This window comes from Gossypium hirsutum, chromosome A10 (genome assembly GCF_007990345.1).
Source record: "Gossypium hirsutum isolate 1008001.06 chromosome A10, Gossypium_hirsutum_v2.1, whole genome shotgun sequence".
Taxonomy (NCBI): Eukaryota; Viridiplantae; Streptophyta; class Magnoliopsida; order Malvales; family Malvaceae; genus Gossypium; species Gossypium hirsutum.
Genome location: NC_053433.1, coordinates 65220884 through 65245210, shown reverse-complemented (window position 1 = coordinate 65245210; position 24327 = coordinate 65220884). Strand labels below are relative to the sequence as shown.

Genomic DNA, 24327 nt, shown 5'->3' with positions numbered 1-24327 from the left:
CAGTTGTTTATGAGCATATATCGGACTATCGATTTACTCCTTATAGACCTTAAAATTGAGGTAACTTTTAGACAAAGAAGATGTGAATGAACAGCTCAAAGACAAGTCGAGGTAGACCTTGGAAATCAGAATCAAGACCAAGGTAATGAAGCCGATCATGTACGAAATCTCATCCTCATTGCCGATGATAGGGATCAATGCATTAGACAATATGCTATGCCACTTTTCAGTAAGTTAAATCTAGGAACTAGAAGGCTAGATATTGAGTCAACCCAATTTCAATTGAAACCAGTGATGTTTCAAATGCTCAAATGGTGGGCCAATTTAGTGGTATGCCCACAGAAGATCCACATCTCCACCTTCGATTATTCATGGAGGTGAGTGATTCATTCAAGATAACTAGTGCGACTGACGACGCATTGAAGTTGAAGTTGTTTATGTACTCGTTGCGAGATCAAGCATGAGCATGGCTAAATTCATTGCCACCAAGTTTCATATCTACATGGCAAGAATTAGCGGAGAGATTTTTGGTAAAGTATTTCTCGCCTAGCAAAAACGCTAAGTTGAGGAACGAGATCACAACTTTCCAACAATTAGATGACGAGTCTTTGTATGAGGCTTGGGAGCTATTCAATGAGATACTTCGTAAGTGTCCTCATCATGGGATTCTTCATTGTATCCAGTTGGAGACATTCTATAATGGTCTCAATGCACATACAAGGTTAATGGTAGATGCTTCTGCAAGTGGTGCAATTTTGTCTAATTCTTATAATGAGGCTTATGAGATCATAGAGAGGATCACGAGTAATAACTATCAATGGCCAAGAAATCAAATAGCTTCAGGAAGACGTGTACCAGAGTTCATTAAGTTGACACCCTCGCTTAGTTACCAGCTCAGGTATCGTCTATTTCCTCTATGTTAAAATAGTTTAACACTAATAGTGCTAATAATTTTGCAGCTCAGCCACCAAGTCCATTTGAAGTAGTTTCCAATGTGTACTATGGGGAAGGTCATTCTTTTGAGAATTGTCCATCAAATCCCAAGTCAGTGTACTATGTATGGAATCGACATCAAAATAGGAGTGCACAAGGACCCCATTCCAACTTTTACAATCCTTTATGGCGTAATCATCCTAAATTTTCTTGGAGCAACCAAGGAAATGGACCAAACAACAACTTCTTATAGCATAGGCCCGACCATTCTCAAGGGTTTAATCTGCAAGCTCCAAAACCACCTCATGCTAAGGCATTAAATAGTTTAGAGAACTTGTTGAAAGCGTACATGGCAAAGAATGACATTTTGATCCAAAGCCAAGTAGCAACATTGAAATATTTGGAGAACCACATGGGTCAGTTAGCTATAGAGCTTCGTAATAGACCGCAAGGAACCTTACCGAGTGATATTGAAAATCTAAGAAATTTGGGTAAAGAACATATCAAGGCAGTGGCTTTGCGAAGTGGTAAAATTCTGGGATCCCAGTTGATTGATGTCGAAGATAAGCCGTTGCGAAGAATTAACCAGCTATTGAAATTCCTACACCAAAGGAATTAGAATCTGCAAAGACTGACAAGGTAAATCCTAACTTAGTGAATTCAGATTCTTTAACATCTTCTTTGGATATAGATTTCCCTACTTGGAAGAGTTATCTAGTTCAACCGAAAGTTTCATCGCCTCCATATCAGCAAAGATTGCAGCAACACAAGCAGAAACAAGAGGTGCAATTGAAGAAATTTTTGGATGTTCTGAAGCAGTTACACATAATTTTCTGTTGGTGGAGGCTTTAGAACAAATGCCGAATTATGTGAATTTTATGAAGGATATACTGTCCAAGAAGAAAAATTGAGTGAGTATGAGACTGTTGCCTTGACAAAGGAGTGCAATGCTTCCTGCAGAACAAACTGCCACCAAAATTAAAAGACCCAAGAAGCGTCACTATACCCTATAACATTGGTGAATCTTACTGTGGTAAAGCTTAGTGTGGCTTAGGAGCGAGTATCAACTTGATGCCTAAGTCTATTTTCAAGATCCTAGGGATAGGTGAAGTAAGACTACAACTGTGACGCTTCAGCTAGCGGATCGATCTTTAACATATCCCGAAGGAAAGATCGAGGATGTTTTGGTAAGAGTCGATAAATTTATTTTTCCTGCTAATTTTATTGTCTTAGATTTTGTAGTAGATAAGATCATACTTGGGAGACCTATCTTAGCCACAGGAAGAACGTTAATTGATGTGCAGAAAGGTAACTCACCATGCAAGTTCAAGATGATCAGGTAACCTTTAAAATTCTTACAGCGATGAAATTTCTCGATCCGACAGAAGAATGTTCAGTTATGAAAGAGATAGAAACCTTGGTTTCTATATAAAGTAATTTTGAAGAAGATTAATTAGAGAAAGCCTTAGATCTTAACCTTTTGGAGGATGAAGAAAGTGAAGAAAATATGGCTTTGATGGAAGCCAATTCGAGGAATTTTATTCAATCCAAAAGGTTTGAACCGTTGGAGTTAGAAGTTAGAGAATTTATGCAACTCAAGTTGTCAATTGAAGAACCGCCTAAACTCAAACTAAAGGTACTTCCTTCCCATTTGAAACATGTTTATTTAGGTGACTGTTCCACTTTGCCTATGATTATTTCAGCAGAACTGACAAAAGATCAAGAGGAGCAACTAATTGTTGTTCTAAAGAAATTTAAGAAAGCAATTGGTTGGACCATAGCTGGTATTCGAGGTATAAGCCCTTCTTTTTGCATGCATAAAACTATTTTAGAAGAAGGTGAAAGAGCTTGAATTGATGGGCAAAGGAGGCTTAATCCTATTATGAAAGAAGTGTGAGAAAGGAAGTGATCAAATGGTTAGATGTAGGAATCATCTATCCTATTTCAGATAGTTCATGGGTAAGTCTGGTGCAACGTGTGCTAAAGAAAGGTGGAATAATGATTGTTAAAAATGAGCATAACGAGTTGATTCCAATGAGAACTGTTACTGGTTGGAGAATTTGTATTGATTACAGAAAGTTAAATAAAGCCACTCGAAAGGACCATTTTTCTTTGCCTTTTCTGGGTCAGATGTTAGATCGATTGGCAGGTAATGAATTCTATTCTTTTTTATATGGCCATTTAGGATAAAACCAAATAGTTGTAGCTCCGGAGGACCAACATAAAACAACCATTACTTGTCCATACGGTATGTTTTCTTTTAGGCGAATGCCTTTTGGTTTGTGCGATGCACCTGCAATATTTACTAATATGATTGAAAATTTTGTTTAGGTTTTCATGGATGATTTTTTTTGTTTTTGGTAACACTTAAGATATTTTTTGGAGCAATTTGGCTAAGGTACTGAAGAGATGCAAAGAGACGAATCTTATCCTTAACTGGGAAACATGTCATTTTATGGTTAAGGAATGGATAATCTTAAGACATAAAACCTCAAAGAGAGGAATTGAAGTCGATAAAGAAAAAGTGGACATAATTGAGAGATTACTGGCCCCAATTAATATGAAAGGAGTCAAAAGTTTCTTAGGCCATACTAGTTTTTACCGAAGGTTTATCAAAGATTTCTCAAAAATTTCTAAACCATTGTGCTTGTTGTTAAAGAAAGATACAGAGTTTGATTTCAATAAAGCATGTTTGGAAGCTTTTGAAGATCTAAAAAAAGTTTAATCTTAGCCCTAATAATTGTTACACCTGATTGGAGCTTACCTTTTGAGTTAATGCGCGATGCAAGTGATTATGCAGTTGGAGCTGTGATAAGTCAAAGAAGAAATCAAGTGTTTCACCCTATTTACTATGCAAGTAGAACTTTGACGGGAGCCCAACTCAATTATACGGTAACTGAAAAGGAACTCTTTGCTATAGTTTTTGCTTCTGACAAATTCCGCTCATATCTTATAGATACCAAGGTTACAGTATTTACTGACCATGCGGCCATTAAATACTTGCTTATGAAGAAAGATGCGAAACTGAGGCTAATTTGTTGGATACTTTTACTCCAAGAATTTGACCTTGAGATCCAAGACAGAAAAGATGTTGAAAATCAAATAGTTGATCATTTGTCAAGGTTGGAGAAAGATGAGGTAAGTCAATCATGTGTGCCTATCAATGAGAATTTCCCAGACAAACACTTATTTGAGGTAAGTCGATTCATGAAACAGCTTGGTTTGCTGATTTTACCAGTTATCTTGCATGTGGAATAATTCCTCAAGAAATGACATACCAACAAAAGAAAAATTCCTTCGTGATAGTCAGTATTATTTTTAGGAGGATCCGTTTTTGTTTAACTAGTGTGTAGATAATATAATCCGAAAGTGTATAGCTGAAAGTGAGATTGCTGAGATCTTGTATCATTGCCATTCATCTCCAAGTGAGGGACACTTTGGTGGTTCACATACTGCAGCTAAGATTTTGTAAGCAGGTTTCTTTTGTCCAACACTATTTAAAAATGCTTATGCTTATGTGAAGAACTGTGATAAATGCTAAAGGACCAGAAATAAATCAAGGGGAAATGAGATGTAACGCCCCGGATTTGGGCCTAGAAGTATTTGGCCTTGAGTATGGGTCCGTAGAGAGGTTGTATATAAGTATTTAATTGTGCAAGGAAATGACACAATTAAATGTCTACTCTGATGGTTAATGGACCTGAGAAGCGTTGAAGAAATCTTGGGTTCAAATCTGGGCTTTAGCAAAAATTTTGGTTTTTAGTGAATAAAACCCTGGATGCTTGGAAGTAGGCCTTTTAAATTATTGTGTTAAGTAAATGACACAAGGAAGCATGTGGTCTAGTGGTTGTGGTTTCATTAAGGTTGAAAGGGAGCCTGGGTTCAAGTCTTGGCCCTGGCAATTTAGTTTGTTTTTTCTTTTAAAGGAACCTGGACTTTGGCCTATAGACCTTATAATTAATTGAGGATAAAGTGTGACACAAAAGAGCTTGTGGCAGGGAGGCAAGTGGCATGTGAGCATGTAAGAAGGGCAAGAGTTCGAAATCCCTTCCAAACAAAACGCAATTATTTTGCTACATGAGGGGTAAGTGGTTGAATTGGATTGAAACTCTAGAAGGTTGTTGTGGACTTGGTAAAAGGGTGAAGTTTGAATTGGTCATGGTTGTTGAATTGAATTTGAATTAGGGGGAGATGGAGTAAATCAAGGAGGGATAAAGGGAGAGATTTTAGGAGAAAGTCAAGAAGTTCAAATTAGAGAGAGTTGTAGCCAATTAGGGGTTGGTGTATGCGAATTCGACTATGAGATGTTTCTCCTCTCGTTTTGGTGAGTTTTTGTCATTTTTTGTTTGTGACTCTTAGTGCTGAAATATATCTCTTTTTGCTCTCCATTTTGGGTTATTGGTGTGTCGCAAAATTGACCATTTGGGAAGCTAATTGGTGTTGTCAAATACAACCTTTGTTGATGGTTTTCTTCGTTCACTTTTGTTTTTACTTCTCTTTTTACTGGCTGAATATACTTCTTCATCTTTTGTCCCAATCGCTTCCCTTACTATCATCTTTTTAACTATACTGATTTCTTTTCAGTTTTCCCCCAATCGATTGCCCTTTTAATCTCTTCATTGCTTTTCCTTTCGGCATACCCTCTGTATTTTGTTCTTGGCCAATTGCTTTTCTCTTTTGCAAGTGACATATGATTTCGGTTTACAAGGGTTTTGACAGACTGGTAGGTACTCGCGGGTTCTCTCTTGTTTTTCTGTTATAGTTATATGTGTTTAAACACATTCTTCTATCTTTTCTAAAAACTGATTACCTGTTTCTCGTCATGTATCTGGGTTGCCGAAATCATGATCCCTTCCTTATGGGGTGGTGGTTGTTGGATTCTAGATTTTAGGTGAAGCGAAGGAATTTCTGAAGGTAGTCACTGGAACCATTTTCTTACCATGCAATTTAAGGTAAGCGTTTTGGTGTAGCACTTTGGGGTTGGCCGAAAGCCCTATCTTTGGATTTGGGTTTTTGTTAGCAATAAAATAGATTCAAGTGCTAGATCATGCGTTTGTTGGTTAATGGATTCCTTTATTATTACAGCATTTCACAAGAAAGGGTATAATCATCTGTCGATTAACATTACAAGCGGACTGAATCACACATTGGTTAAGGTGGGTATCAATGCCATTCTTTTGGGACTAAGTGTTACTAAAAGGTATTGACATTAACCAAAAACATTCATTGATGTAGGATTGGTACTGAGAGATTTCTCGTACGATTCTGTAAAAAAAGGTGTGTAACTGTACACCATAAACCATTACTATCGAAAAGCCGAAAAAGGAGTGTAATTACTCCCCTGTTGAACTATGAATCGGCGAAAGCCGAAAAGCCGAAGCATATGATTGCTCATGGGGTAAATTAAGCCCACAAATCATGGGCGGTAGAAAGCAAAGGCCACCACGAGCGTTTTCATAGACTGAGGCCGTTATAGGCCTCGATAGGCCATAATGGGCCGAATAGGCCCAATAGGCCCGTGGGTCGACGTGGGTAAATTTCGCTGTTAAGCAGAAAGTAGATAGATTTGTCAAGTCGCGCGCATGACTCAAGTTGTTTTTGGGCCTCGATGGGCTAAAATGGGCTGTGTGGGCCCAGTAGGCTCGTGGGCCCCACGCGGATAAAATCCATGGTAAGTGTCAAATTATGAGCTGGGCTATGGTGTTCGTATAGTCGTGACTGGAATTGGGCTAAATGGGCCACACGAGCGTGTGGGCCCACTTAGGTCGAGAAATAGGCCTTAGGCCCATTTGTACTGTTATGTCTGTTTAGGTTACTTAAGTCACTTGTGGCGACGGTAGACCATCTGTTGGGTCGTGTAGACTCCAGTTTGTAAAATTATCGAAATACCCTCGGATTGTAAATTTACCGAAATACCTTTAGTTTGTAAAATTATCAAAATACTCCCGGTTTGTAAAATTATCGAATACCCCTAGTTTGTAAAATTACCTAAATACCTTCAAATTGTAAAATTACCGAAATACCCCAAGTTTTTTAAATTACTAAAATACCCTTATAGTGTATAATTACCGAAATACCCTTGTAGTGTATAGTTACCGATATACCCTTGTAATGTAAAATTAGCAAAATACCCCTCTAGGGCAAAATAACTGTTTTGCCCTTATGGGTAGATGACCGACTTAGACTGTGAATTTGACTAATTTAACTGTGATCATATGACTGTGTTTTAACTGACTTGACTGTAGTTGTATGACTATTATGCTTTTAATATATGTTTATGACTGTTACTGAGCATGACCATTTTGCATGCCCGTGTGATGATTGAGAATGACATACACGACATATTGTATGGGTTTGGGACACTGATATGAAGGAAGTTCTAATAGGGTCGCACTGGTCACACGAGATGACTGTGGATCCAGTATTGATCTGTTAAGGTCGCACGGGTCGCACGAGACGATTGTGGACCGATAGACGGCTTAAAGCTGCGTAATCTTGATTATGGCTTTGTGCCAATCATATTTACCTGTGGCTAAGTGCCTATCATATTTATTGATGACTCTGTGTCAATCATATTTACCCGTGGCTATATACCGATTATATTACTGTCCCTGATGGTTATGTGCAAAACTTATTACAGTTACCGATAGCCTTGTGCCATCTTGATTATGGCTGTGTGCCATCTTGATTATGGTTTATAACCATTCTGTTTATGGCTCTTGGCCATTCTGTTTACGAGAAGCTTTGCTGCAATTTTGGTTAATGCTACAACTGGTGCTAACATTGGGAGTGTAGGGATGGTGTGGGTGATTTATTCACAGCAGGTAGTGCAGGGTTGGACGGAGGCAAGTGCAGGGTTGGATGGGATGGGTTAGCATGCATCACACATTATGCATATGGAACTGTTACTGATATGGGCTAGGCCCAACTGTTAGTGATATTGAGAATGGGCTAGGCCCAATTGATTCTGACGAGGGCTGAGACCCAATTGAAATTGTACTGGGGTTAGGCCCACACACATGGTTCTGTTACTGTAATGGGCTCTGGCCCAAACTAATTTTGCGTTCTATTTTTTTATTAACTGTTTTAATTTGGAAGGGGATTACACACTGGGTTTTCATAAACTTACCCTGTTTATTAACTGTGCAGGTAATCCCCAGCATTAGGAGGATCGGTGTTGCGAGGGACTCGGAGACGGCTACATAGCTACTTTTGTTATCTACTACGTTTATTTGTTTCTCAGTACTTGACATCCAGTTTGGTTTGTAATAAGGCCTCTCTGGTTTTTATTTTAAACTTTGGGATTTTATTTACTATGTTTGATATTTGTTAGAAGTAGATCGCGGTTTTCCAAAACAATAATTGTTTTCAAAATACTACGTTTTCCCAACTTAACTTTTAAACATCACGTTTTCGTAAATTGGTTCCTTTTAAAGTTAGTTTCCGCAACCTAAAAAGAATTTCTAGAATAATATTAATAAGTTTACAATGTACTATGTTTTAAATAAGAAGGTTTTTTAATGAAAACATGGTTTTCAAAAAACACTTCAATGTGACACGCTATATTCAGGCTTGACGTCTAGGCCGGGTTTGGAGTGTTATATTTAGTGGTATTAGAGCCCATTTGCAAAACTGGGTTGTGGAATGGGTTTCCAAAAATTGAATTTCAAAAAGTTTTTTCCACATGTGCAATATGTTTGAGATATTTCTTCTTAAAAGTGTCGTACACCGAGTCTCCGGTGGCGAATCCGTAAGTTTCTAAAACTGTTGTTTGTTTTCATTGAAAAGCAGTAGATAAAAAAGCGCTGTGATTTCTTTAGATATTAGACTGTGTTGCTACACTTGAATTTAGAGTTTGTATTTATTCTGTGTGTGTTCTGGAAATGGTATGCATGTGATATTTATCTGCTCTGATGGATAGATGGTTTGGTGCATGCTTCTATTGTTAGGATCAAAGTTGAAAAACCATAATTTATACATATTTTTATCCCATGCTTAGCGCATTTACGAATGATTTCTCCTTAGATTTGGTGAATTCGATGCTTCTAATCCTTTAATTTCATGTTTTATACTTAGGTGAGCATAAGAGAGTAAAAAGAGCAAGAAACAGGCCGAAAACGGAGAAAATAGACCTACATGGGAAAACAACACGACCTGGACTTCCACACACGGCCATGTCAATTTGGCCGGATCGAAGCACGACTTACACGGGTAGACCACACGCTCGTGCCTATTTAACAGCCTTAGCCACGGGCTGGAGTAATCGCACACAGGCGTGTCCCTGTCGAGCCCAATTTTAGTCCTATTCGGAAAAGGCCAATTTTTAGGGCTCTTAGGCATTCAGAAGCCTATTTAAACACCTGATGAGGTACTTAGGGGGGCGCAGAGGAGGAAGCAAGGAATTACTCAAGGAAAGTCGATTGATCCATTTCAAGAGCGGAATTCATCATCAAGATTGGAGATCTCCCTTAAGTTCCTTCAGGAGTTTTGGGTTTTCTTATGTTTTGTTATCTTTATGCTTTTGAGATGTTTTCTTTGATAAATATGAACTAAACCCCCTAAATACCTAAGGGGAATGAAACATAAGACATATCTTGTTATTATTATTTGAATTGTATGATAAATATTTGGCTTGTTCTTAATTATGTGTTCTTAATTCTTGTTTTGATATTCCAGGACATTGATTCAAGTTAAGCTCTTATTCAGAGGAGGAATAGACCCTGTCTAAGAGTAAATTTTTCATAATTAAGCGGAGTTGATTGCGCACCTAGAGATAGGGTGACAAGATTTTGCCCAATTAGGGTGAAACCTAATAAGGGAATCCATAGATCGAGTTAATGCAATTCTAGGGTGTTAATTAGAAAGAGATTTCAATTATTCAACCTAAGGTTAGAGTTATTAGTCTCGAGAGGGATAATAATATAACTTAGCGATTTCTATGGATCAAGTCAAATAAATAAATCGTCTGATTCAAAGTCAAATAACAAGTGAAGTCTAGGTGGATTTTTCCTTAGATATTGTCTCAATCAATTGAATTTTCCCAAAAGTATTTTCCCAAGTTTTCTTTCTGTGCATTCTTAGTTAATAATTAGTTTATATAACGAAACCTCTTCATTTTTAGGCTAGATAATAAAAAGGAAGTAAATACTAGTATTCGTAGTTCCTTTGGGTTCGATAATCTGGTTTTGCTGAACTATACTATTGTTCGATAGGTACATTTGCCTTAATCGTGATAATAAGTTAGTTTCAAGAACGTTTCATTTATAAATATTTAAAACCTGTTACGAATATCATGCACCAAGCTTTTGGCACTGTTACCAGGGAACTACGATATTAGGAACACTCGATTTTTATTACTTTAGCCATTTTACTTTTATTGCAATTTAAATTTTTATTTTATTTTCTAATTCTTCATTTATTTTCTTTTGACAGGTTTTTCTAGTTTATGACCAGAAGAAACCTGTCAGGACCACTACTTTTTTACGGTGAGATCGATCGTACAATTCATAGAAATCGGAGAGAAATAAGGCGAAGCCTAAGATACACAGAGGACGAGCAAGAGGACGATACATCAACCACAATCGAGGAGATGGCTGAAAACCAAGAAAATCTGCTACCTCCTGCGATTGCTGCTGATCCAGCAAATTAGAATCCTGCTCCACGCACTATGTATGATTATGCTAAACCTAATTTAACAGGAACTGAGTCAAGTATAGTTAGACCTACTATTTCTGTAAATAATTTTGAACTGAAAACTAACACAATTCAAATGATACAACAGTTTGTTCAGTTTGATGGTTTGCAGGAGGAGGGTCCCAATGTTCATTTGGCAAATTTCCTAGAATTTTACGATACCTTTAAAATTAATGGCATTTCTGATGACACCATTCGCCTTCGATTGTTTCCCTTTTCGTTAAGGAATAAGGCTAAACAATGGTTGAACTCGTTACCATGAGGGTCAATCACTACTTGGGAACAAATGACTGAAAAGTTTTTATTAAAATATTTTCCGCCGACTAAAACAACCAAATTAAGTAATGATATCTCTTCCTTTGTGCAGATGGATTTAGAAACACTCTATGATGCATGGGAGAGATACAAGGACCTCTTGAGAAGGTGCCCTCACCATGGGTTACCGCTTTGGCTACAGGTTCAAACGTTTCATAATGGCTTGAATCCTTTGACTCGGCAGATGATTGATGCAGCCACTGGAGGAACTATCTATAATAAGACACCTGAGGCGGCTTATGAATTTATTAAGGAGATGTCACTGAATAACTATTAGTGGCAAGTTATAAGAACAAAACCGACGAAAGCAGCTAGTGTTTTCAACCTCAATGCGGTTACTATGCTATCTAACCAAGTAGAACTCTTAAATAAAAAGATTGACAGTTTGTGTAGTTCTACTTAGGTACATCCAGTGATGAGGTACGATTCGAATGGAGGAGGAGCATGCAAAGAATATCAACCCTTCAACCCTAGCATCGAGGAGGAACAAGTCCAATATATGGGTAAAAATAACTCTAGACCCCAAAATAACCCATATTATAACACTTACAAAGCATGTTGGAGGAACCATCCCAATTTCTCGTAGGGCGTTCAAGGAAATCAAAGGCTAATACACCCTCCAGGTTTTCAACAACCACCTTACCAGCAAGAAAAGAATCCAAACCTTGAGGAGATGCTAACCAAATTCATCTCGGTGTCAGAAACTCATTTTCAGAATACTGAGACAGCACTCAAAAATCAACAAGCATCAATCTAGGGGCTCGAAACTCAGATTGGACAGCTCACTAAGTTAATTTCTGAACGACCACAAGGTAGCCTGCCAAGCAACACTAAATCTAACCCAAGGGAGCAACGCAACATGATTGCCATTCAAGATAAGGAACGGTTAGTTGTAAAACCAAGGCCAGAAATGGTGGTAAGCAAAGGTAAGAATGAGGTAGGCCAAAATGACCCAAAGCTGGTGAGTACACAATATAAACATCCTGTGCCATACCCCAATGCGACAAGGAAAGACCGATCAGACGAACAATTTGGTAAATTCCTTAAACTTCTAAATAAACTACATATAAACTTACCATTTATTGAAGTCCTTTTGTAGATGCTAAATGCAGTCAAATTCTTAAAGGAGCTTTTAACAAATAAACGAAAGTTGGATGAGGCACCGCATGTGGAATTGAATGAAGTTTGCTCAGGCATATTACAGAATAAGCTACCCAAAAAATTGAAAGATCCAGTGAGTTTTACAATTCCTTGTTTAATTTGCAGTTTAGATGTTCATAATGCATTGGCTGACTTAGGGGCAAGTATTAATGTTATGCCTTATAAAATGTTTAAACAGCTAGGTCTTGGGAAACCCAAACAAACTAGGATGATTATTCAATTGGCTGATAAAACCATTAGATTTCCTAGGGGTATCATTGAAGATGTTCTTGTTAAGATCGATAAATAAATATACCTAGTAGACTTTGTTCTTCTAGACATGGAAGAGGATAGTAACGCACCTTTAATTTTAGGACGACCCCTTTTAGCGACTGCTAGAACCATTATTGATGTTGGCACAGGTGAACTCACACTTCATGTGGGAGACGAAACAATCACCCTTCAAGCTCGTAATTCGAGTAACACATCGAAAATTGAAGGTGGTTGTATAAATCATTCTACTAGTATTGATCATGTGGTGAAACCCTCTGTGCAGGAAACAGTTACGAAGAACGCATATGAGCCGTGTTCAAACAATAACAAAGGACCTATCTATGAAGAACGAAGGCTACAAATCGAGGAGTTAGATGAATGGTAGACACAGAAATTGATAACACCTGATAAATCGAAACCGAGCCAGGACGAGCTCAATACCTCACCAAATCAACTTAAGGTTGGAGACAAAGTACTACTAGATGCAGTAGATGCTCGCATTACCACTTCTGAACCTAAAGAAGAAATTCCTCTTACGGTACTCAGTATTTTCCCATAGGGTACAGTTGAGGTAATTCATCCCAAATTCGATACTTTTAAGGTAAATAATACTCGTCTTAAACCTTATGTTGATAAAGTTGATAGCAGGGATGAGGAGTGTAAACTCCTCACACCACCTTGACCATGCAGAAGAGAGGTAAGTCCAGCTTAAGACTATAAATAAGTGCTTTTGGGACGCAACCCGAGCATTAACAATAATGACTTATTTAAATTTTAATTTTTCATTAAATTCTAATTTTTCACATTTAACCTATTAACTAAGTCTTGAAACACAGGGTTTTCCCATCCACACGGCCAGGCACACGGGCCTGCCTTAGGCCATGCCCACACCATAGGTGGAGACACGGCCGTGTGATACGGTCGTGTGAAAATAGGGCAAGATTTTCCCCAACATGGGATGCGATAAGTTGCCATGACCGTGTAACATGGTCGTGGGCGAAACTGCCAAAACAAGATGAGCATGAGACATGCCCGTGCCTTGAAATTGTGGTTGAAACTGAGAATGTAACACGGGCATGTGACACGCCTGTGCCCTCTACCCGTGGTCGACACTGTCAAAACAAAAAAGGGCGTGGACCTATGTACACGAGCGTGGGATAAGCGGCGCCTACACGCCCAAGCCACACGGGTGTGGGCCGAATGTCAGACGCGCCAAAATTCAAAATTCGCAAAACACAGTAGCAAAAATTAGGGCACACGAGCGTGTCCCACGGCTGTGTGCCCCAAAAGCTATATAAACCCTTCACTATTCATCATCTACCTCCCCAAAAATCCCTAACCCTAGGCAACTCCACACGCCCTACCCCCACGCCCGTGCGCTACCTTCAACACCGATTCGGACGCCCCAAGTTCCTTCTTTTTGCGTTTGTTTACTCTTTTCTCTCTATTTTCTTTAAATATGTTGCTTATTTCATGATTTTTTTGCTACATTGAACTATTTTTGAATATTCATATTTAGAATAGTAAAATAATAATGCTTGTTTAATAATTTTTTTTCATTTTAGTTACTCTATTATGCTATACTCTTCCATTTTTCCTTGTTTCCATGAAATTTATGCCAACTCACATGCATTCATTCATTATTTTTGTAATCCTCTAACTTGATATATTTAGTGGTTTTAGTTTTTATCATCTCATACGTAAATCTCATAAAATATTCATATTTAGCCTTGATTTTCCATTCTATTCTTGGGGCATATTGATTGAACTTCGATTTTTCAATGTAGGTACAATGTCGTCCTCACGAGCTAAGAAGACCGCTGTTCCCGCCTCGAAGAAGAGCAAAGGAGCAGCGTTATCCTCAGGTCCTACCACAGAGATTAGTGACCCATTCCTCCAGGTTCCCCTAGGACCCTAGGAGGAATTATATCAGATATTACGGCCTGACCCTTAGGTGCGGGCTGCTGCATTGGTTGGGCCACACTCAAGCAGATTCAATTGGCTGACGCGATCCGAGCCCTCCTAACAACTAACCTGTGGGGGCTCTACTTCGAGATCGTCGAGCCGACGTATCTCAAGTTTACATTGGAACTCTGCTCGACGTTCCATCTTCAGACCGTCATGACCAACTTCGACGATTTTGAAACAGTCCAGTTCTGCTTCGGTAGTCTAGTATGCCAGTTGAGTGTACCCGAGTTTGGGATTGCACTAGGGCTGTACACGGAGGAGTTTATGGATGACAATGACCTTGACACACTCTACCGCCACATCCATTACTCCCCCTCAAAATGTTGGAGGGACCTCGTACCTGCCTCGGCCACCTACAATCCTAGCCACTCCAAGGCATCGGCTTTCCCTCCTTCCTTGAGGTATCTACACGCCATCTTGGCTCACACTCTGACAGGGAGACGAGAGAGCACCGGCGTCGTCACCACCTACGACACCTATTTCTTCTGGAGTATGGCGATCGGGCACGTCATCTACCTCGCCTACTTTATTGCCTTCGCCATTCGCCACTAGATGGAGCGGCACAGGAGAGGGGTCATCTCTATCGGGCCCTATGTGACTCGATTGGCTCGGCACTTTGGGCTCCTCAACACAGCAGCCTAAACATCCTTCCTCACTCTCATCGACCAGATGTCCCCACAAAGAATCTCGAGGATGCTACCTTTTTCAATATATCTATCTTTGTACATTGAGGTAATGTACATCTTAAGTGTGGAGGGTCTTTTATATCATCACTAAAAATCCTTGAATTGTGTTTTATTCTCACGTGAATCACTCATATCACTATTAGAATGAATTTTAATTAACTAATGATTTTTATTGATATGTCTTGAATTAAAACATAGGCATTTATGCATTGATTATTTAAACTTTAAGACATTAGGGAATCAAGCTTGATAAGTTGATTTTTGAAGAATTAAAAACTTTTAGGTTGTTTCCCTAAGTTTAGGTATTATCTTGAGTTGGAATTCACAAGTTTAAACATCAAAAGTCAATAATTTTTGTGAGATCTTGAGCCTTTAGAGCATCTATTATTTCTTTCATGCTCACTTTCATTATGAGTGCGTCAGTATTGAATTGTTATTCTAGAACTTGCTTGATTATGCATGTCAAGACCACACCATTTGATTTGATATGTCAAAATCATAAAGACACTTAGGTTAACCCACTCACTCCACAAAAGCCTACCTTCATAATTAACCCTTAGTGAACCCCTTTGAGCCTAACAAACCATTAATTAATTTACCCTCAATATTAACCCATAAACCATTATTGTTGAAATCCCCTAATTTGATCCCTATTTTTGTCGAGATTTGATTTGAACTAATTGCTTAGCCATGTTTGGCTCTTCTATGTAGTTGGCTTGTTCTTAAAAAAAATGTACTTCAATACATATTAGTTGTAATTCGTCGTTTATGAGCTTGAATGTTAATTCTATTTTCTGAGAAGAAGCTCACTTATATTCAATTGATGACTAGTTATTTTTCTAGCTTAGTGATTCTTTCAATTCAATCTCGATTCTAACCTTTTCTTTCAGCTTATGACCACACCCCCTAATGAAAGCCACGTTACAACCCTCTCAAAGACCTTTTTGATTGATGTATCAGCTCAATATATAGTGGTGGAAATTTGATTTTCAAGCAAGCCTATGGTAATAACTTTTCATATTGACTAATGAGTGCCTTAATTGACGTCCTTAAACACCTTGAGTGATTTGAGTGAATCTTTAGTGATGATGTTAAACTCTGCGATATTTTGATCAAAGGTAATCACTTAGATAAGGGGAGACGCCTATTTTTTCGTGATAAAATGCTCAACTTGGAATGTTTGAAACTTTGATGAACTTTTAATTGAATTTTCAATGTATGAATACTTATGGATTACTTTGAGATATTATTGATAGGGATTATAAATTGAGAAGAATTTATTTTGATCATGAGTTGAGGATTTTCCTTGAGGATAAGCAAATGCTTAAGTGTGGGGGTATTTGATAAACCGTAATTTATATATATTTTTATCCCATGCTTAGCACATTTACGGATGATTTCTCCTTAGATTTGGTGAATTCGATGCTCCTAATCCTTTAATTTCATGTTTTATACTTAGGTGAGCATAGGAGAGTAAAAAGAGCGAGAAACGGGCCGAAAATAGAGAAAATGGACCCACATGGGAAAATAACACGGTCTGGACTTCCTCACACGGGCGTGTCACACGGCTGTGTCAATTTAGCAGGATCGAAACACGACTTATAGGGGTTGACCACACGCACGTACCTATTTAATATCCTTGACCATGGGCTGGAGTAATCGCATTCGGGCGTGTCCCTGCCAAGCCCAAGTTTAGTCCTATTTGGAAAAGGCCAATTTTTAGAGCTCTTAGGCATTCAGAAGCCTATGTAAACACCTGAGGAGACACTTAGGAAGGGGCACAAATGAGGAAGGAAGGAATTACTCAAGGAAAGTCAATTGATCCATCTCAAGAGCCGGATTCATCATCAAGACTGAAGATCTCCCTTCAAGTTCCTTTAGGAGTTTTGGGTTTTCTTATGTTTTGTTATCTTTATACTTTTGAGATGTTTTCTTTCATAAATATGAACTAAACCCCCTAAATACCTAAGGGGAATGAAACCTAAGACAAATCTTGTTATTATTATCTGAATTGTATGATAAATATTTGGCTTGTTCTTAATTATGTGTTTTTAATTCTTTTTTTGATATTCCAGGATATTGATTCAAGTTAAGCTCTTATTCAGAGGAGGAATAGACCTTGTCTAAGAGTAAATTTGTCATAATTAAGTGGAGTTGATTGCACACCTAGAAATAGGGTGACAAGATTTTGCCAGATTAGGGTGAAACCTAATAAGGGAATCTATAGATCGAGTTAATGCAATTCTAGGGTGTTAATTAGAAAGAGATTTCAATTATTCAACCTAGGGTTAGACATTATTAGTCTTGAGAGGGATAATAATATAACTTAGGGACTTCTAGGGATCAAGTCAAATGAATAAATTGTCTGATTTAGAGTCAAATAACAAGTGAATTCTAGGTGAATTTTTCCTTAGGTATTGTCTCAATCAATCGAATTTTCCTGAGTTTTCTTTCTGTGCATTCTTAGTTAATAATTAGTTTAGATAACCAAACCTTTTAATTTTTAGGCTAGATAATAAATAGGAAGTAAATACTAGTATTCGTAGTTCCTTTAGGTTCGACAATCCAGTCTTGTTGAACTACACTACTGTTCGATAGGTACACTTGCCTTAATCGTGATAATAAGTTAGTTCCAAGAACGTTTCATTTATAAATCTGTAAAACCTGTTATGAATATCACGCGCCAAGAGTGCGCAGCGAGAGTGTTGTGTGATAGGCTAGGTTGTGCAACTATTCTGATAGTTGGGAATTTTGAGGATGAAATTTCTTTAAGGGGTTGAATTATAACGCCTCGAATTTGGGCCGAAAAGTATTGGGCCTTGAGTATGGGTCCGTAAAGAGGTTGTATATAAGTATTTAATTGTGCAAGGAAATGACACAATTAAATGTCTACTTTGGTGGTTAATGGCCTTGATAAGTGTTGGAGAAATCTTGAAATTTTGGTTTTAAATGAATAAAACCCTAGATGCTTAGAAATAGGCCTTTTAAATTATTGTGTTAAGTAAATGACACAAGGAAGTATGTGGTCTAGTGGTTGTGGCGTCATTAATGTTGCAAGGGTGCATGGGTTCAATTCTGTGCTCTTGCAATTTATTTTGGTTTTTCTTTTAAAGGAATAAGGACTTTGGCCTATAGACCTTATAATTAATTGAGAATAAAGTGTGACACAAAAGAGCTTATGGTAGGGAGGTAAGTGGCATGTAAGCATGTGAGAAGGGCAAGGGTTCGAATCCCCTTCCAAGCAAAACGCACTTATTTTGCTACATGAGGATGGTAAGTGGTTGAATTGGATTGAAACTCTAGAAGGTTGTTGTGGACTTGGTAAAAGGGTGAAATTTGAACTGGTCATGGTTGTTGAATTGAATTTGAATTTGGGGAAGCTGGAGTAAATCAAGGAGGAATAAGGGGAGAGATTTTAGGAGAAAGTCAAGGAGTTCAAATTAGAGAGAGTTGCAGCCAATTGGGGGGTTGGAGTATGAAAATTCAGGTATAAGATGTTTCTCTTCTCATTTTGGTGAGTTTTGGTCATTTTTTATTTGTGACTCTTAGTGCCGAAATATCTCTTTTTGCTCTCCATTTTGGGTTATTAGTGTGCCGCGGAATTGACCATTTGGGAAGCTAATATGTGTTGTCAAATACAACCTTTGTTGACGGTTTTCTTCGTTCACTTTTGTTTCTACTTCTCTTTTACCTGGCGGAATATACTATCTTTTGTTTCCTCATCTTTTGTCCCAATCGCTTCCCTTACCATCATTATACTGATTTGTTTTTAGTTCTCCCCCAATCGATTGCCCTTTTAATCTCTTCCTTACTTTTCATTTCAGTATACCCTCTGTATTTGGTTCTTGGCCGATTACTTTTCTCTTCTTCTAGTGACATTTTCAGTTTATAAGGGTTCTGACAGACTGGTAGGTACTTGCGGGTTCTCTCTTGTTTTTCTGTTATAGTTATATGTGTTCAAACATGTTCTTCTATCTTTTCTAAAAATCAATTACCTATTTCTCATCATGTACCTGGGTCACTGAAATCATGATCCCTTCCTTATGGGGTAGTGGTTGTTGGATTCTAGGTTTTCGGTAGCGAAGGAGTTTCTGAAGGTAGTCACCGGAACCATTTTCTTACCACACGATTTAAGGTAAGCGTTTTGGTCTAGCACTTTGGGGTTGGCCGAATGCCCTATCTTTGTATTTGGGTTTTTGTTGAGCAATAAAATAGATTCAAGTGCTAGATCATGCGTTTTTTGGTTAATGGATTCCTTTGTTATTACAGCGTTTTGGCAGGAAAGGGTGATAAATCGTAATTTATACCTATTTTTATCCCATGTTTAGCACATTTATGGATGGTTTCTCCTTAGATTTGGTGAACTCGATGCTCCTAGTCCTTTAATTTCATGTTTTATACTTAGATGAGCATAGGAGAGTAAAAATAGCGAGAAACAAGCTGAAAATGAAGAAAATAGACCCACATGGGAAATCAACACGGCTTGGACTTCCTCATACAGGTGTGTCACACGACTGTGTCCATTTGGTAGGATCGAAGCATGACTTACACGAGTAGACTACATGCATGTGCCTATTCAATAGCCTTGACCATGGGCTGGAGTAATCGCCCACAGGCGTGTCACACGGGTGTGTCCCTGCCGAACCCAAGTATAGACCTATTCAGAAAAGGCCACTTTTCAGGGCTATTAGGCATTCTAAAGCCTATTTAAACACCAGAAGAGGAACATAGAATAGACACATGGAGTAGGAAGCAAGGAATTACTCAAGGGAAGCCGATTGGTCCATTGCAGAAGCTAAATTTATCGTCAAGACTGAAGATCTCCCTTCAATTTCCATTCAGGGGTTTTAGTTTTTCATTATGTTTTGTATTCATTATTCTTCTGAGATGTTTTCTTCTATAATTATGAATTAAACCCCCTAAATACCTGAGGGGAATGAAACCTAAGACAGATCTTTTTACTATTATCTGAATTATATGATAAATATTTGACTTGTTCTTAATTATGTGTTCTTAATTCTTATTTTAATATTCCAGGATATTGATTCAAGTTAATACTCTTATTTAGAGGAGGAAAAGACCTTGTCTAAGAGTAAATTTTTCATAATTAAGCGGAGTTGATTGCACGCCTAGAGATAGGGTGATAAGATTTTGCCGGATTAGGGTGAAACCTAATAAAGGGATCCATACATCGAGTTAATGCAATAATAGGGCATTAATTAGAAAGAGATATCAATTAAATCAACCTAGGGTTAGACGTTATTAGTCTCGAGAGAGATAATCAAGTCAAATGAATAAATCGTCTGATTCAAAGTCAAATAACAAGTGAAGTCTAGGTAGATTTTTCCTTGGGTATTGTCTTAATCAATCAAATTTTCCCAAAAGCTTTTCCCTAATTTCTCTCTGTGCACTCTTAGTTTAGTTAATTAGTTTAGATAAACAAATCCCTTAATTTTTAAGCTAGATAATAAAAATAAAATAATTACTAGTACTCTTGGTTCCTTTGGGTTCGTCAATCCGATCTTGCTAAAGCTATACTATTGTTCGATAGGGACACTTGCCTTCATCGTGATAATAGTTAGTTTCAAGAATGATTAATTATAAATTTTTAAAACCTGTCGCGAATATCACGTACCAAGTTTTTGGCGCCGTTGCCGGGGAACTAGGATATTAGGAACACTCAATTTTTATTACTTTAGCCATTCTACTTTATTTTCAAGTAAAATTTTTATTTTCTTTTCTAATTTTTTTTTATTCGTTCCTGACAAGTTTTTATAGTGTATTACTAGAAGAAACCTGTCGAGACCATTACTGTTTGATAGTGAGATCGAATCAACAAGCGTTGATCTGAAGGCTTGAAACTCAAATAGGTCAGCTCGCTAAATTGATATCTAAACAACCACAAGGTAGCCTAGCGAGTAACACTGAATCTAACCTAAGGGAGCAACTCAATGCAATTACCATTCAAGATGAGGAAGGGTTAGTTGCACCTGAACCAGAACCGAGCCAAGAAACTGTGGTAAGTAAAGGTAAAGGTGATGACCGTAATGACCAGAAATTGGTAAGTAAAGAGTAAAAACCTCGTGTGCCATATCCCAACGCGACAAGGAAAGACCGCACAGACGAACAATTCAGTAAATTTCTTAAATTATTAAAGAAGTTACATATTAACTTACCGTTTATTGAAGCTCTTTCGCAGATGCCAAACGCAGTGAAATTCCTAAAGGAACTTTTAACAAATAAGCGGAAGTTGGATGAGGCGTCGCATGTGGAACTAAATGTGGTTTGCCCAACCATACTGTAGAATAAGCTAGCCAACAAATTAAAAGATCTAGGGAATTTTACGATTCCCTGTTTAATTAGTAGCCTAGATGTTAATAATGCTTTGGCTGATTTAGGGGCTAGTATCAATGTTATGCTTTACAAAATATTTAAGCAACTAGGTCTTGGGAAACCCAAACAAACTAGGATGAGTATTCAATTAGCCGATAAAACAATTATATTTCCTAGGGGGATTATTGAAGATGTACTCATTAAAATTGACAAATTTATATTCCCAGTTGATTTCGTTGTTCTAGACATGGAGAAGGATAGTAACGTTCCTTTAATTTTATGGAGGCCCGTTTTAGCAATCGCTAAAACAATAGTTGAAGTTGGCATAGGTGAACTCACACTTCATGTGGGAGACGAAACAATCACCCTTCAAGTTCGTAATATGAGTAACACATCAAAAATTAAAGGTGGTCGTATAAATCATTCTACTAAAACTGACCATGTGGTGCAACCTACTTTGCAGGAAATAAGTTCGAAGAACCTACATGAGCCATGTTAAATCAATAAAAAAAGACCTATCTATGAAGAACGAAGGCTACAAATCGAGGAACTAGATGAACGACAGACACATAAATTGAGGACACATGATAAACCAAAACCACACTGTGACGGACTCAACGTCATACCAATCAACTTAAGGTTTGAGACAAAGTACTAGTAGATGCAGTAGACCCTCGTATTGCCACTTTTGAACCTAACGGAGCAATCCCTCTTACGGTACTCAGTATTTTCCCATATGGTACAGTCGAGATAATTCATCCCAAATTTGGTACTTTTACGGTAAACAGTACTCATCTTAAACCTTATGTTGATAAAATTAATAGCAGAGATGAGGAGTGTAAAATCCTCGCACTACCATGACCATGCACCAGAAAGGTAAGTCGAGCTTAGACTATAAATAAGGGATTCTCGGGAGGCAACCTAAGCACTAACTATGATAACTTCTATAAAAATTTTAGTTTTAAAATCTAATCACTAACTGAGTCATTGAAACATAGGTTATCTAATCTACATGGCAGGGCACATAGGCGTGCCTTAGGCCGTGCCCACACCACAAGAAAAGACACAACCGTGCGTTACGGCCGTGTGAAAACAGGGTAAAATATTTCCTTATTACGGGATGCGATAAGTGGCCACAGTCGTGCGACGTGGGCGTGGGCGAGTCTGTCAAACCAACACGGGCGTGAGACACGCCCATGTCTAAGAACCGTGGTTGAAACTGATAATTTAGCATGATCATGCAACACGCCCGTATCCACCACCCAAGCTCAAGACTGATAAAACAACATGGGCGTGCGCATTGGAACACGAGCGTGGGAGAAGCGAACGAAGTAAGACACGATCTTGCGACACGGCCATGAACACCAACAGGCCCAAAGAGCACGGGCGTGTGCGAGTCTCAAACGCACCCAAATTTAAAAAATTGCAAAACACACGAGCAAAAATTATAGCACACGGGCATACCCCACGGCCGTGTGCCCCAAAATCTATATAAACCCCTTACTATTCATCATCCCCTTCCTTAAAATCCCTAACCCTAGCTGCTACAACTTTACACGCCCTACCTGCCACGCCCGTGCGCCGACTACAACACCACTTTCGACGATCGAAAGCTCCTTCCTCTTGCGTTTGTTCATTTTTTCCCTCTATTTTCTTCATTCTTTTACTTATTTCATGATAGTTATCATGATAGAAATTTGCAATGTTAGTCAATATATTTTGCTGCATTCATCTATTTTCCTTGTTTCCATAGATTTCATGCTTACCCATATGCATTCATTCACTAGATAGTTCTGTTAGCATTACTCTCGTAGTCCTTTTCATAGTAATGACGTACTTGACTTCTAGGATATATCTCTAATAGTTTTACCATGCATATTTTTCCATGCTATTGTTGGGGAGTAATTTTATTTTTATTTTGACTTGTCATTGTAGGTATACTATGTCAAATTCACATGGCTAGAAGACCGTTGCCCCCGCTTTGAAGAAAATAAAAGGAGCAACATCCTCCTCAGGTCCTACCGCTAAGACCCATCACCCTTTCCTCCAGTTCTCTTTGGGCCCCCAAGAGAAACTATTTCAGATTTTATGGGCTTGGCCTCTAGGTGTAGGCCGCTGCATTGACTGGGCCACACTCGAACAAATTCAGATGGCTGATGCGGTCCTAGCCCTCCTAATGACTGAACCGTAGGGGCTCTTCTTTGAGATCATCGAGCCGACATACCTCGAGCTCACGATGGAACTCTGCTCGACCTTCTATCTTCAGGTTGTCATGAAAAAATTCGACGATCCTGGAACGATCCAGTTCTACCTTGGTGGTCTAGTGCGCTATTTGAGCATACCGGAGTTTGGAATTGCACTAGGGCTGTACACGGAGGAGTTCATGGATGACAACAAACTCGACACCCTCTACCGCCACATCCATTACTCTCCCTCAAAGTGCTGGAAGGACCTCGTCCCTATCTCAGCCACCTATGATCCTAGCCGCTACAATGCATTGGCTCTCGCCCCATCCTTACAATACCTACACGCCATCTTAGCCCACACTCTGACAGGACAACAAGAGAGCACCGGCATCGTCAACACTCACGATGCCTATTTCTTATGGAGGATGGTAAACGGGCACGTCTTCGACCTTGCCTACTTCATTGCCCTCGCCATCCGCCATCAGAAGGAGTGACATAGGAAAGGAGTTATCTCTATCAGGCCCTATGTAACTCGATTGGCTCAGTACTTTCGGCTCCTGAACATAGTGGAACAAGCATCCTCCCTCACTCTCATCAGTCAGATGTCCCCACAGGGCATCTCAAGCATGCTACATATGAGAATGATTGAGAAACGACGTGGTACCTACCCTCCTCAGTACCGCCTAACCAATCCACTGAGGAGGAGGACCTAGAGGACATTACTGATGATGTCCCTCCACGTCATGAGGACTGATCGCGTGATTTCGTGATAGGTTTTAAATATTTATAATTACTTGTTC

At 38.6% G+C, this 24327-nt stretch overlaps 2 non-coding genes across 2 annotated transcripts; both read right to left on the bottom strand.

Annotated features, from left to right (window-relative positions):
• Positions 1-560: 560 nt before the first annotated feature.
• LOC121209074 (small nucleolar RNA R71) lies at positions 561-667 on the bottom strand. The gene has a single exon (XR_005904191.1). It is a non-coding gene; the product is annotated as a small nucleolar RNA R71 (small nucleolar RNA).
• A 10293-nt stretch (positions 668-10960) lies between these two features.
• LOC121208862 (small nucleolar RNA R71) lies at positions 10961-11067 on the bottom strand. Its single transcript, XR_005903986.1, has one exon. It is a non-coding gene; the product is annotated as a small nucleolar RNA R71 (small nucleolar RNA).
• Positions 11068-24327: the final 13260 nt, after the last annotated feature.